The sequence below is a fragment of the Macrotis lagotis genome, chromosome X (genome assembly GCF_037893015.1).
Source record: "Macrotis lagotis isolate mMagLag1 chromosome X, bilby.v1.9.chrom.fasta, whole genome shotgun sequence".
Taxonomy (NCBI): Eukaryota; Metazoa; Chordata; class Mammalia; order Peramelemorphia; family Peramelidae; genus Macrotis; species Macrotis lagotis.
In genome coordinates, this window is record NC_133666.1 from 600,465,659 (window position 1) to 600,478,865 (window position 13,207).

Below are 13,207 nucleotides of genomic sequence, written 5' to 3' on the forward strand. Positions count from 1 at the left end.
GGGCCACCCGCTCTCTAAAAGTGTCTCCCCGGCTCCCAGGACCCGCCCCTCCTCCCCACGGACTGTCCACTCTCTGCGGGGCCCAGGCAAACTGACCTTCTAGACTGTTCTTGACCCAGGAAACACTTGAGTCCCGGGGGCTGCCCCGCAGGAAGCTCCCTTCTCCGACTCCGGAACTCCTTGGTTTCCCTCGGGACCCAGCTCGGGCGCCCCCTGCCGGGCCCAGGCGGAGCTGCGGTGGGCGCCATGGCGAGGCCACGCGGCCGCGCTCCTGCCGGTCAAAGTCCGGAGCCCACATCCGCCGCAGGGACTTTCTGGCCGACAGCCTTCACCTCCGTCTCCCTCCTCTGCACATCGCGGGGCACCGCGGCGCCTCCCTTCGGAGTGGCCGTGAAGATGGACCAGACCGCGGCTGCCACGAGCTGAGCACGCGGTAGGCGCCAAACGAATGCGCGCTTCCTTCCGGCGGCGGAGGAGCGGGGCTCTTATTGGCGGGGCGCCTCGGCGGGGGCGTGGCCTCGGCGGGGGCGTGGCCTCGGCGGGGCGTGGCCTCTGCGGGGCGGGGCCTCGGCAGGCCGCCCTTGTGCTCCGGGCACCCCTCGGAATGGACCCCCAGGAGCCCGCGGGTGGCTTCGGCTCCGGACGCGCGCGACTCTCCCGCTGAGCCGGGCCGGGTGGATTCCGGCTGAAGGCTGGCTTAATTCCGCGGCGGGTTGGTGGAGTCTCGGAGACCTTTGGTTATCAGGCTACGGGGCTTATATACAAGGCTACTCATTTTTTTCTTCCTCCTCCTTCCTTCTTCTCCATTTCCTCTTTCTTCTTTTTCCTCTTCCTCCTCCTCCATTCTCCTCTTTCCTTTTCTTCTTCCTTTCTCTTTACATTTTTCCTCATCTTCCTCTTCCTCCTCTTCTTCTTCTTTCTCCTTCCTCTTCTTTTTCTTCCTCCTCTTCTTCTTTTCTCCCTCTTTACATTTTCTCTTCATCTTCCTCTTCCTATTCCTCCTCTTCTTCCTTCTTCCTCTTTACATTTTTTCTTATCTTCTTCTTCCTCCTCCTTCCTCTTTCTTTTTCTTTCTCTTCTTTTCTCCCTCTTTACATTTTCTCTTCATCTTCCTCTTCCTACTCTTCCTCCTTCTCCTTTTTCTTCCTCCTCTTCTTCCTCCTCCCTCTTCTTTTTCTTCCTCCTCTTCTTTTCTCCCTCTTTACATTTTCTCTTCATCTTCCTCTTCCTACTCCTCCTCCTCCTCCTTCCTCTTCTTTCTCTTCCTTTCTCTTCTTCCTTCTTCCTCTTTACATTTTTCTCATCTTCTTCTTCCTCCTCCTTCCTCTTCTTTTTCTTCCTCCTCTTCTTTTCTCCTCTTGCTTCTTGTTCTTTACATTTTCTCATCTTCTTCTTCCTCCTTTCTCCTCTTCCTTCTTATTCTCCTCTTCTTTTTTCTACCCACTTCCTTCTCTTTCTCATCCTCCTCCTTTCTTCTTCCTCCTCCTCCTCCTATGTCTTCTGGGTGTTTGAAAAGTCATTCCCATATGCCTAAATGAACAACACCATAGCAGCATTCGCATCCAGTCTCTGGTACATCCTAGCCCCACAATCATGCAAACAAGGCCCCAGAACCTTCTTGCTAATTGCACCAGTAGAGGGAGTTTTCACACTAGGGATTTCCCAGCACAGATACAATTACAAGTCTGGATCAAAAATCTAAGTGACCTAAATGTTACCTACCCATGATCTGAGAAGCAGGCATTCTCAGAATATTTCTGAGCTGGAAGAGATCACTTGTCTAATCCTTTCATTTAACAAATGAAACCAAAGTCTAGAAATGAGAAATTACTTCTTGTTCTTGCACAGCTATATATATGTATATATTTGTCTTTTTGAAATGAATCCCTTCCCTTCCTCCCCCTACCCCCCCTATGTCATGTAGCTGTGAATAAATCACTTAATTGCCCTGGGTCTGCCTCCTCATATTTACAAAGAGCATCCTAATATTTACACACATTACTGCCTGACTAATGGGACTTCGGGAGGACTTATGGTGAAGCATGATTGGATTAAAGGTTTGGAATGAGGTCTACATTAACAGAAATGAGCAATGTGCTGATGTATTTGGCTTCACTGGACTTGTTAAAAGAGAAGATTCTAGTCTTGTGGAATCAATGAAAAGTGACAGTGAAGGGAAATAATAAGATAATAATTAGATATCACCTATTATTTATCAGACACAGTGCTAAGTGATTTACAAAGATCTCATTTGATCCTCAAAATAGAGCATCAATTACAGTTTTTACAAAGAGAGCTTTGTTAATCTTAGCTGTTGTTTAGTCATTTCTGACTTCATTTGGAGTTTTATTGGCAAAGAGACTAGAATGGTTTGTGATTTCTTTCTCCAGCTCATTTTACAGATGAGGAAACTGAAACAAAACAGGGTTAAGTGACTTACCCAGGGTCACACAGGTAATATGTGTCTGAGGCCAGTTTTGCACTCAGGTTTTCCTGACTTCAGGCCCAGAAGTTTATCCACTGTACTATCCAGCCTCCCTCTGTTAACCTTAGATTGGTGCATATAAATAGATACACTATTATTATATTACTATCAGATTTTTGATAGAATTGGGAAAAAAGTCAGCAAAACATATCTCATACTGGGATCATTATCTGTTTTTCTATCAAGACATACAGAGAAAATCTTTTAGATTAAGGACCAGAATTAAACAAGGGATTACTAATCATATTCAGTACTTTTAGATGTGAAATAAGTGATGGTGGTTTGACGGTTAGAGAGAGAGAGAGAGAGTATGGGATGAGGATAATGATTCAAAAAATGCTAGAAGAACAAGAAAAAGGCATGCTGTAGGTGTGCATGCAAAACTATTTCCCTTCAAATGCCAAATTTTGTCATGCCATTCCTTGAGAATCTAGAACAGGGGCTTATAATGCAAATTTAAATGCAAGGGCTGATTCTGGTGGTGGTTCAGGGAGCTGGGAAGCATGGGAGCCCAGGATGGAGTAGATAAGGGACTTGGAGTCATTCATTTACAGAACAAGTATTTTTTTTTATTTTTAATTACTGAAGAAGACTTATAGGCAATAGAGCTAGAAGAAACATTTGAAACTAGTGTTCAGAAAACCCAAGAGAATGGTAGAATGTAGAACCTAGAATGTTCTCACTGGAAGAGACCTTCAAATAGAGAATGTTAGAACACAGAGTATAAAATGTTAGAGAATATATCATGGATATTAGAACTAGGAAAGATCATTGAAATTATTTAGTTCAATTCTCTCATTTTTATGGAAGAGGAAGATAAAGTCCAGAGAAATGGACTTTTGAAAGTCATAACAGCAAGAGGTAAAGGAGACTTTAGAAGTTATCCAGAACAACACCCTCATTCTGTGGATGAAGTAACTTTCTGGGTATACCCATTTATTTATCCATTGCCATGTTGTGTTTTGGAGGGGTATTTTTTGTTTTTTGCTGGCAAGCTGATGAAACTGAGGTAGATAGCAATGTTGTGACATGCTCATTTGTCAAAAACCTAGGATGTACCCAAGGCAATATTTGAACCCAGATCTTTTTGACTCCAGACTCAGTGCTCTGTCTACTAAGTCACCTAGATGAAAAGACGACAGAAACCACAGAAGATCTTTGACTGAAATCTTGCCTATCATGTAATTACAATTATAATTTTGCAAGCTGTGTCTGAGGACAAGAGAGAAATTGAGGGCATGGGAGTGAGGTGGGGGAAGAGACAATGCACAGAATCATGCTTTCATTTGACTCTTAAGTGATTTACATTCCAGTGTCTTAACTGCAAGTGCTCTCATTGGCTGCTTTTCAAGTCTCACTTAAAGATCTAGTAAGGATGGGAAGTTATAGGACATTATAGGTAAAGGATCTTTCATCTTGCAGAGTGTAGAGGTTTTTTTCTTAGATGCTTCTCTCTCTATCTTGGGGTGGGGAGGCAGGGATTGAAGTAACTGTGAAACTGTCCTGGGGCAGCTAGGTGGCATAGTTGATAGAATAGGCCTAAAGTCAGTAAAATTCTACTTTCTGAGTTCAAATCTGGCCACTGTTACTAACTGGGTGACCCTGGTCAAGTCACTTACCCCTGTTTGCTTCAGTTTTTTTATCTGAAAAAATGAGTTCAAGAAGGAGATGGCCCATTTTAGCATATTTTGCCAAGAAAATCTTAAATGTGGTCACACACAAAAAAAACCCTGCACATGGCAGAAAAAGGATTGAACAACAAAAATTATCCTGAGCTACTCAGATTCTTTGTGGTGGTTGTGGTGATAGTGAATGGGGTTGGAGGTGGGATGGCTGCTGAATCAGGAAGGACCTCAGGCTAGACCACTCTGCATCTATATTTTCTGGCATGGTCCCTGTATCTATCATCAAAAGAAGATTATTGTGAAAGAGAAGAAATTCCCCTGTCATATTATTTCTTTAGGTTGCTCTAGATAAGAAAGCAAGAGAAATCTAAGATCTTCAGGTGAGGATCAGAGATCTAGAACTGGAAAGGTCCTCAGAGGCCATCAAGTCCAAACTCATTTTATAGATGAGCAAACTGAGGCCCGGGAATCATAAATGACCAAGGGCACACAGAGACAGAGGGAGGATTTTAACTTGGGTCCTCCAATCCAAAGTCAGCATGCTTTCTACTATATTATACTAAATCTATATTAACCTTCACTTCTCTTCCCCCACTCTCCAAACTATGTTTGTGATCAAATGGCCAGTGTTAATATAATTTCTATTGGAAAGCTTTATGGAGGAGGAAGGAAAAAAGTAAAAGGATTTGCTTTGAAAGATGGTAAGGAATAGGAAAGGGAGAGAGAAAGAAGGGGATATTTGAGATGAGAGGGGATGGTCCTTCATATCTGAGGCAGAAACAGCTGTGATATCACTGTGCTTGCTGAGTGGAAATTCTTAGTGCTGATGAGTTTGCCAAGGTGATAGTGGAAGGCAAGGAGGAGGGGTAAGGAGGTGGGGGTGGGGAAGGCAGGAATTGCAGAGAAGAAAGATTTCATTGAAGCACAGGTCGGGGATTTGAATTGGGAGTTCAGATAAGTGTTTTATAGAAACAAGATTAGCATATATTAGAAACACACGGGAAAGAGCTTGGCATATTTTCATTTTTTTTTCGAGCTAGGAGAAAAGCTATTCACAAAAAGGATTCGAGTATATCAAAGCATCTTAGAAGAGGGCATACTCCAGACTCACAAGGGATCCTGAGACTCTGAGGCTAGCACAGTTTTGTTTTGTTTTTTTAACACCTGCACACAGCCCCACTCTCTTTAATAAAGCCATTGGTATGTGATTTCATTGGGAATAAACGTCCCCTTCCTTGACAGAGATCAAAACCCTTCCTTGCCTTACCAAATGATTTTTCTGAGTTGCCTTGGTTAGAAGGTAGGAATCACTTAGTGCTCAACTTGATGATGAGGAGCCTCGATCAACTTAGCTACCTTGACCAAAGCTACTGCTAAACCTTAACTTTGCAACCTGTCCAGTTTATATTCTGCTGTCATAGGCTTTGGGAACCCAAGTTTCTCTTTCTATTATAATGGGGAGCCAGAGGAAGGCTCAAGTTAAGGATTCACCTGAGAACAGGGGTGGGAGAGGAAATGTTTTAGCTATCTCCCCTTAGTCCCAAAGAGAGTAAATGCAAGATAAGACAGTCACCCCGCTAGCCTATGTTGCTATGTTGCCCTTTCATACATAACCACCCCATTAGAATAGCTGGTAGAAAGTAATGTTATCTGCATTTTACAAATGAAGAAACTGAAGTCCAGGGAGTTTCAAGTACTTGCTGAAAGTAATTATAAATAGCTAATAAATAGAAAGCTAAGATTTGGACCCTATTCTCCTGATTTCTGGGCTAATGTTTTCATTCCATCACACAGCCAACACTCACCAATTCCTTTAAATGCTTTGATGATCCAGGTGGACCTTGACCAGTAAAAGTGTCTTATGAGGGGAGAAAACAGGAGCTCCAAATATCTTTCTGTCTTTTGGTTTCCTTTTGGCATAATTGAAAACAGAGAATGTCTGCCTTCAGTCTAGGGAGCTTCCCACTATACAATTCTGCCTTAGCTGTTGCAAGAATGTGGTTTTCTGTTTCAGCCCTTAAGAAATCCTGTGATGATACAACCACTGGGAAGGCTCTGTTTTAGCCCCCGGGAATTCACAGATGCTTTTTCATAGGGCAGAGTCTGTGGAGGGCATCGAGATGGAGGAGAGCTGTTTGTCTTTAATGAAAGGCTCTGGTTGTACTTGCAAGATTCTTTCCCTTCATCAATGCAATGCTTAAAAAACATCTTGTTCCACTTGGCTTGTTTTTAAACAAATGAGTGTCATTTTTATACACCCAGGGATGATGAATATACAAAGAAGTCTAGACCAATCAAGTTTAGTAGTTGAATCTGAGAAGGGTCAAATTTGGTTAATTTGAAAATGGGAAAGTATGGGATTCAGCAACTGCTAAACAGCAGTACAATCAAAATGATGGTAGCAGAATCTTGTTAACCAAGAGAATCTATAGTTTTTCCTTCATCTATGACTTCTGTTCCAGACTCATTCCTAAAAGCTTTCTCCCAACACCAACTATCTGCTGGCCATTTCTGGAGATCCTACAGACCTTTGAACTCATGTTGTTCCCCACCCCAAAAAAAACTTATCTTTTCCTCCAAACAACCCAACTAGGTGGAACAGTGGATCGAGAGGAAGACTCATCTTTCTGGGTTTAAATCCAGCAATCTCTGTAACTCTGGGCAAGTCAACCTGATTTACCTCAGTTTCCTCATCTATTGAATGAGCTGGAGAAGGAAATAACAAACCATGACAGTATCTTTGACAAGAAAATCCCCAGTGGGATCACAGAATTGGAGACGAATGAAACAATGAACAACAAAATGTCTGTTAAAGGTATCCCCATCTTCCTGGACACTCAAGTTCCCATCGTCTGAAACACCCTTGACTCTTTGCTTTTCCTCACTCCACATATCCAATCAGTCCTGTTGATCCATCTCTACAATATCTCTTACACCTATGCCCTTCTCTCTACTCACACAGTCACTACTCAAGTTCAGGCACTCAACACTTCTCACCGAAATCTTGAGAGTTTCTTAATTGGTGTCCTTCCTCAGGGTCTCTCCTCTATTCAATCCAGTCACCTTTTCTGCCAAAATGGTACTGTTAGAGCACAGGTCTGACCGTAGAAGACCTCTAACTCAATAAACTCTAGTGGTTCCCTAATGCCATTAGGATCAAACACAAAATCCTCTGTTGACATTCAAAGCCCTTTGCATTGTAGCCCCAAACAACTTTTCCAGGCTTATTAATAAGTGATTCTTCTTTAATTACTCTAACAAATTCTTGAGATGCTTTTGCACAAGTCATGTCCCCTGCTCCCCTTCCCATGCTTAGAATATACTTCCTCCTCATTTCTACCTCTTAAACTTCTTAGTTTTAATGATCCAAAACAATTCCAAAGGATTCATGATAGAAAATGTTATACACATCCAGAGAAAGGAATATTTGAGTTAGAATGCAGATCAAAGCATACTACTTCTCACTTTATTTTCTTTTATGTTTTATCTTTCTTTGTTGTCTTCTTTCACAACATAACTAATATGGAAATATATTTTGCATGACTGCACATGCATAACCTATATCAAAAAATTGTTTGCTACCTCGGGGGGGAAGGGAGGGAAGAAGGGAGAGAATTTAGAACTCAAAATTTTTTTAAAAAATGAATTTAAGGGGCATCTAGGTGGCACAGTGGCTACAGCACCTCCCCTGGAGTCAGGTGTCACCTGAGTTCAGATCCTGATAGGTAATAATTACCTAGCTGTGTGGCCTTGGGCAAGCCACTTAACCCCATAATTTGCCTTTACATGTCACTGGGAAAAATATTTAAAAACAATAAAGGATTCTTAGTTTCCTTCAAAGTTCAGTTCAAATGCTACCTCCTACATGACGTCTTTCATGATCGCATTGCCTCCCTGCAGGGATCTCTTCCATGAGGCATTTCTCTCTTGAGTTGGGATCATAATTTTAAGAAGGCCCCTAGCCAGGCTTCAGCTCCCATGCCTACAATCTCCATCCTCTCCTCTTCTTCTTTCTCACCTGGCTTACTGTGAGAAGCTACTCTAGTTCCTCCAAAATGCTTTCTAGTTCTTTTTTTTTTATGAATTGTCTTCCTCCATGAAATTATGAACTCCTTGAGAGGAATTATTGTCTTATTCTCTAATGTTTTTATCCTGTGTTTAACATAGCATTTAGTAAATTTAGTAAACTGTCATTTAATAAATGCTTAATAAATTATCTTTCTATCTGTGTCTCTGGGTATATGTATATCTATCTGAAACAATCATCCATGTCTCTGTTTATCTCTATGCTTGTCATCTATCTACCCATTTCTCTTTTATTTCTGTATAGACAAATCATTTATCATGTCTCTATCTCTCTATCATCTCTTTCTATTCTCTCTCTAATATCTATCTATCTATCTATCTACTAGTCTCTAACTCTCTAAATTACCATTTTTTCTTACAATAATTGATCCTGTAGGCCAACTATAGATATACATGGTCTCCATCTATAGAATGTCATGGTAGGGGATGTTTCATTTTTGTCTGCATTTCTGAATTCCTAGTTCCTTACCTAGCATGTAATTGGTGCTTAATAAATGTTGGCAGATAAATTATAAGCTTTCAAGGCCTCACTCAAATTTTATCACTTCCAAGAAACCTTTAGATTATTCCAGCTTGTCATGATCTTCTCTTCCTGACTCCACAAAAGTCTGTCATTCATTCATTCATTCAAACACATTAAGTTTCCACTATGTACAATAATAACAGCATACATTTATATAACACTTTCCTAGTAATAACACCATGAGACAGCCGGTGTGTATGTGTATGTGTATGTGTGTGTGTGTGTGTGTAGTATAGTATATAATACCTACATATACACATATATTTGTACATGCATAGACACATGTAGATATATGAATATATACATCTATATTATAATATGTATATTTGTGGTAGGGAGTGAGGAGAGCTTGTGATTTCAAGGATCTAAAAGGAATTTATTATCCTTACAAAGGAAAAACTGAATGTCAGTGAAGATAGATTATCTCTGCTCAACTCCTTGGCAGCCATGGGGTAATATGCCCAAGGTGTAGGAGGCAGCTAGGTGGTACAGCAGATAGAGGTCAGGGCCTGGAGTCAGGACAGCCAGATTCTGGCACACACCAGCTATTTGAACCTATGGAAAGTTAGTTAATCTCTGTCAGCCTCAGTTTTCTCAACTGTAAAATGGATATAATAATTGCCCTTGCCTCTTAGAACCTATGTGAGGATTGAATGAAATAACATTTGCAACATTTCTGTCCTCAGGGTCAAATAATCAATTAATGATACAGCTGGAACTAGCATCCAGGTCTCTTCCATCTTGATTGCTTATTAATTATTTTTTCCCACTCCATCAGATTGTCAATAGTCAAAAACCTCTGTCGTTTTTTACAGCTGAGGATACTGAGATCCCTAGTCATTATAGTCATTTGGTGAAGGCCATACACAAATAGTGGTAGAGTTGGGGCTAAAATTCACTTCTCAGTCCAGAATATTTTCCAATAAAACTTTTTCTCCAGAGATCTTCATGAGGGATCGAATCCCCTTCTCCATTAAAAAAAATTAATTGCTCTAGTAGGAAATCAGGCCTCCAGTCTCATGCGTGTAGATGAGCTTTGAAAGAGTTGATTGCAAAGGACTGAAAAGAAATTACAGAGAGCAAGGAGAAAAATTATTCTGGGAATAAATACAAAGCTAGGAATCTGAAACTATTTTGGGTTCCACTGTTGAACAACTTCTAAAATTGTATGATTCCCTGTGGCTTTCCTGTTAGGGAGATGCATATCCAACCCAGGAACTGCCAAGACTGTGACAGGGACTTGGATGTCACTTCTTTCAGAAGCCACCTACACTCTCTACAGGTGATTTGGGATGAACTTCCCCCCCATGAACTGAACTTAAGAGCACAGAATATAAGAACCCCAAATAGAGAATGTAAGAATATCAGATCTGGATGTGACTAAACTATAAAGAATTTTAAAACATCAAATGTTGGAACTGAAATAAATGGATCTAGAAACACAGACTATTAGAAAAAAAGAACATCGAATGTCTGGACCTTAAGGACATAGAATGTCAGCATTCCAAGAGAACTAAGAATACTGAAGACAACAGAACACTAAAGCTGAGAGGGACTTTAGAAAATAAACTAATGCTGCTCCCTTGCTTTATGAATAAGAAAAATTTTAGTTCAGAAAGAAAAAATGATTTTTCTTAGGTCATATGAGTTAATAACTTAGTTTCTTCAGCTGTAAAATCGAAAAAAGATTCCTCCTCTACCTATCTCACTGTATCCCTACTATATGTGGGGAAAGTCCTTTAAATACCTCATAGCAAAATAGAAATATTAATGAGTTTTATTATCTTTGGGGGCTGCTAGGTGGTATATTGGATGAAGTACTGGACCTGAGGTCAGGAAGACTCATCTTCACAAGTTCAAATCTGACCTCAGACACCTAAGTGTTTGAACTTGGGCAAATCATTTAACCCTGTTTACCTCAATTTCCCCAGCTATAAAATGAGCTGGAGAAGTAAATAGCAAATTACTGCAGTATCTTTGCCAAGATAACCCCAAAAGAGGGTCTGAAAAGTCAGATACAAAAGAAACAACTGAATGACAACAACAAAAACAGCAACTACAGCATTTTTGAATTATAAAGGAAGAGAGGCTAACCCTAATGCCTTTGTAGGAGTACCTTCTTAAACAGCCTCAACAGATAGTTACCTAGTTTCTTGATGAACAGAAGAGCTAGAGAAAAATGCTTAAAGATTTTGTTGATAAATTAGTTGAGAGATTTCATGTTAGTTGGGTGACTTAGTGGATAGAGGACTATAACTAGAATTTGAACCAAAGTTTCAATCCTGCCTTGACCATTCACTAGTTATGTGAGCATGAATAAGTCAGAAAACATTTCTGGGACTCAACTTCCTCATATGAAAATGGAGTAGATAACTGAATCTACCTCCCGGGTTGCTGTGAGAATCAAATGAGAGAACACATAAGCAATAGTGCTATTAGCAATTCTACAGGAATTCCTGTCATTTTGAACCACAATCTACCTCCCTGAGATTTCCTTATTGTTTTAAATTCTTCTTTGACAGAATAAATCTAATCTTCTTTGTTAGTAAGAATGGGAATCTAAGCACTAAGTTTTGGCAGCTCCCTCCTATATGGATGACTGGGTACTTGAACTGCTGCTCAGTCACCAGCAATGTGGAGCTATTCAAAGAGCAGGGTCCAAGGACAGCCCTTTCTTAGCGGGGTTGATTCACTGTACTGTAGATATGGCTCTTTCCTAGGGATTTCACAAACCCACTGGTGGCATTTCCCAAAAGGCTTTGATCACCTTTAGCAGAAGACAAATCCATTCTAAGGTGAGTGTGTGTGTGTGGGGGAAGGGTCACTTTGATTTTGAGAACGTATAGTTGTCTTAAAACTCTTAAGTATATGCAGTCCACAGGGAAATTAGGTAATGCAGTGGATAAAGTGCCGGACCTGAAGTCAGGAAGACACACCTTTCTGAATTCAAATCTGCCCTCAGAATCTGATTCGCTGCGTGACCCTGGACAAGTCACTTCACTCTGTTAGCTCAGTTTCCTCATCTGTAAAATGAGCTGGAGAAGGAAATGGCAAACCATTCTAGTCTCTTTGCCAAGAAAACCCCAAATGGGTAAACCAAGAATCAGATACAACTGAAAAAGAACCTGAACAACAGTTCTATGAGGTTTTTATATAAGAGGCAACACAGTACAATGGACTACGGCTTTTCTTTAGCTGTGGGTCCATGGGCATGCCTCTTAAGACTCTCTGGGTCTGTTCCTCATCTGTAAAAATTAAGGGGGGGGTCAAATTAGTTGACTTTTAAATCCTTTTTTAACCTCTAAATCTAGGCTTCATGCTCAGTTTCCTGTATGGAAAATGTAAATTACCAGCACCTATTTCATAACGTCATGAAGAAATAAGATAGTATGTGCAGAGCACTTTGTAAAACCTTCAGTTGTAAAATTAATGTGATATGATGTTAATATTGATATTTCTCTAGAAAAGGACTTAATAACCTGATATTTGTGAACTTAATTTTTTAAAATTTCAACTAGTTTCCTTTGCAATTCTTTGTATTTTAATTTACACATTTAAAAAATGATGATGTTTGTCCTTTATTCTTGAAGAAGACCATGATATTAGGTAGGTGATGCCATGACAAGCATGTGAACCGGATTTGAGTGAGGGGGACTTTCTCTTCCAGAGCCATCTGGTTCCAGTGGCCAGACACGAATCAGGACAACTGGAGATGACCCTGGATATGATGCAGTCAGGGTTAAGTGATGTGCCCAAGGTCACATCTAGTAAGGGTCAAATGTCTAAATCCAGATTTGAACTCATATCCTCCTGACTCCAGAGCTGGTGCTCTATCCACTATATCACCTAAATGTTTCCCCTACCCCCTGCAAAATAAATTATGAGTTAGGGAGTGGTCATGTAAAAGGAGACCAGATTACCAAAAGGTGCATGACAAAAATGATAGGAACCTCTGATCTTAAGTCAATCAATAATCAGGAGCCTGGACCTGTCCTCAGGAAGCTTAGAATCTAATGGGGGAAACAACATGCAAACAACTATATAAAATAATGCATAGAAATTATGTACATGATAAATAAGAATTAACAGAAGGAAGACCTGGAATTAAAAGAGGTTACCCGGTCTAAAAAAGGGAGATTTGAGGCTGTTTTCACTGGATACCACTGAGAATGGGTAAAGTTCTCTCTTACTTCCTAGACTCCTCAGTCTGGAAAGCAGAGATGAAAGCCAGGTCATTGTGAATCATCTCTGGAGCATAGATTTCCTTCTCTATTAAAAAAAAAAAGCCCCAATTTTTACAGCTGTTCAACAGCTGTGGCTGAAAGCATGAAAAAAGTTTGTCGGATGCTCTATAGGAGAATGTAAAAGATATCTAACAATGAAAAAAAGGATCTTAGAATTATCATCACTCAGACTTTCTTAGGCAACCTTAAAATGACTGGGACCTTTGAGTAACTTGTCCTTCGATGTGCATGAAGCTGAAATGGA

At 40.5% G+C, this 13,207-nt stretch overlaps 1 protein-coding gene across 5 annotated transcripts in view; it reads right to left on the reverse strand.

Moving 5' to 3' along the window:
• The window catches only part of ST3GAL1 (ST3 beta-galactoside alpha-2,3-sialyltransferase 1), a 117,202-nt gene that overhangs the window by 45,743 nt on the left and 58,252 nt on the right, over positions 1-13,207 (reverse strand). Inside the window, exon 1 of one of the 5 annotated variants that reach the window (XM_074202530.1) lies at positions 97-202. The exons of the other annotated variants lie outside the window; for them this stretch is intronic. The gene's annotated coding sequence lies outside the window, so the exon portion shown is untranslated. Of the gene's footprint in view, positions 1-96; positions 203-13,207 lie in introns of those variants that run through there. 5 annotated transcript variants of the gene reach the window in all.